This window comes from Pinus tabuliformis, chromosome 9 (assembly GCF_031772625.1).
Source record: "Pinus tabuliformis cultivar Carrire ecotype Pingquan chromosome 9, CPIR1, whole genome shotgun sequence".
Lineage (NCBI taxonomy): Eukaryota > Viridiplantae > Streptophyta > Pinopsida > Pinales > Pinaceae > Pinus > Pinus tabuliformis.
This window is the reverse complement of record NC_142307.1, coordinates 1,992,213,787-1,992,215,965: the sequence shown is the minus strand read 5'-3', so window position 1 is coordinate 1,992,215,965 and position 2,179 is coordinate 1,992,213,787.

Below are 2,179 nucleotides of genomic sequence, written 5' to 3'. Positions count from 1 at the left end.
ACTATGAGAAAAATTATGGGTTGTCAAAACTCATAGTATCAAGACTTAATCTTTACATCACATAAGAACATCTTATTAATATTTTGTTTTGTTTAATGTAATTTAATAGAGTTAAAATATGTAAAAAAAGACATTACAACATATTTTCCATACTAGACTCTCAACATAGTTAGAATCTAGTAACAAAACAAATTCTAATACATATTAAACCATAAAATAAATTAACCTGATATATTAATAATCCAATTAAATAAATAATATAAAACATGACTATATAATATTGAACACGTGTAGAATTTTGAAAATAAAAATTTGTAATCATAGAAAAAAAATTACAAATTAAAAAAGTAAATGCTTAATCACATTATTAGGCTGTGCAAAAGGGCAATGTATAAAGATACAAATTGACAATTTTATTACCATCACACCATAGTTGAAAAGTGTTCCATCATATTTATAAATAAATTTCTAAAAATATATTTTCATTAAAACTTTTTGGCTTTTTTTGGTGAACTATAGCGATTTGTATTGCTATTTAAAAAAGAGATTATATATTAGGTACTATCTATATCCACGCGACTCTAAAAGCTAATATCAAAAAAGGCAAAGAACCATAAAGAGTTTCGTAGAACCTGACTCCAGATCACAAACCAAATCTAAATACCAAGCTTTCAGGAGTTGAGAAAGAAGAAGACATATGAACAAAATCCAACCTCTGAGCAGCACATATCACAATAACAATTTAGCCAACAACAAAAGAGCCATTCAAGAAAGGTAGTAATAACCAGAATCAAAATTTTTCACAGGTAGAAGATAGAGATAATTACTTGCAAAATGAACTATCTAGCAAAGGTTGACCTAGTAAATTTCACCACCACAAACATCTTGTTACATATAGCACAAGGTCAACTGTTGATACCAATTGACACGAAAAAGAACATATTTCAGCAATAGAAGGAAACAATTTTCAACGTTGGAACGAAGCAAAGAGTTGACAAGCGAGAGTAGAAATGTACAACTTTGAGCCACTGAAAGAAAACAAAGAGAGGCACTACAATATTATGTGCATATCAAAACTAGAGCGAAATTGGGAAACCACCAATACATCTTCATATCATGAGCCATGCCCATTGTTGAGAGCCAAAATAACATCAAGAACATTAACGCGTGTTCAACCATATAAACCAACACTGAAGCATGAGTTTCTAATCTTGGTCAGAAGAGATAACAATTAGTTTAAGATCACTATTAATTGGAGGGTCAATAGGGTCTCCACGAGCATCAATGTCATTGAGCCATAAAATGTACTTAATATCCTCCAACCCACAAAAGACATTAAAATTGTCAAGTTTGTTATCATTGAGAACTAAGCATAAAATGTGCTTAATATCTTCCAACCCATAAAAGGCATTCAAATTTTCAACTTTGTTATCCTTGAGAACTAAGTGAAAGAGAGTGTCCATATGTTGATGCAAAGAGAGAGAATACAAAAAATGCTATCACCTCTTCCAAAATTTGCCTGGGTTTGGAACCCGTTTTAGACCATCACCCACCACTTTTGAATCCTAATGATATGGACATTCTCCATACTCTTGAGACTCTAGCATCGGAATCTCTTTATGCACCTCAAGGGGAACAATGTCAAAGAAAGTTGTTATTGTGTTAAAAGCAAAAGGTCAACCACATTTTATACCAACATTCCCACCATCACCTCGTTGACTAACCTTTCTTTATTGAGGAGGCATGATGGAGGATGCAAGAGAATAATGTAGACCACTGCTTAGAGTACCCCATCTAAAAAAACAAGCAAGCGAATGAGTCACCACTCCTTCAAGACTAGACTGAAAAACAACTAGGTCGTCCCCAAATTCCACAGAAAAGGCCCAATTTCAAGAAGGATTTGAAATTCACCACAGTCAATTGACATAACATACCAATAAACCCACCCCCATACTGAGAGTTGAGCACTGAGGGTACCCACACAGGCTACAATAACAAGCATAACCCCAAAGACAATTGACAACGTAAAAAGGATGTAGGCAAACTGAAGGAAACAAATTTGAGCCACAAATGAATTGAGACTTACCCAATTCTCTAGCCCGGAGAGTCTTAAAGCGACCAATCAGATAAATCGACACAAAACCCAAAATAAAAGCCAATCATCTACAAATAAAGCTAG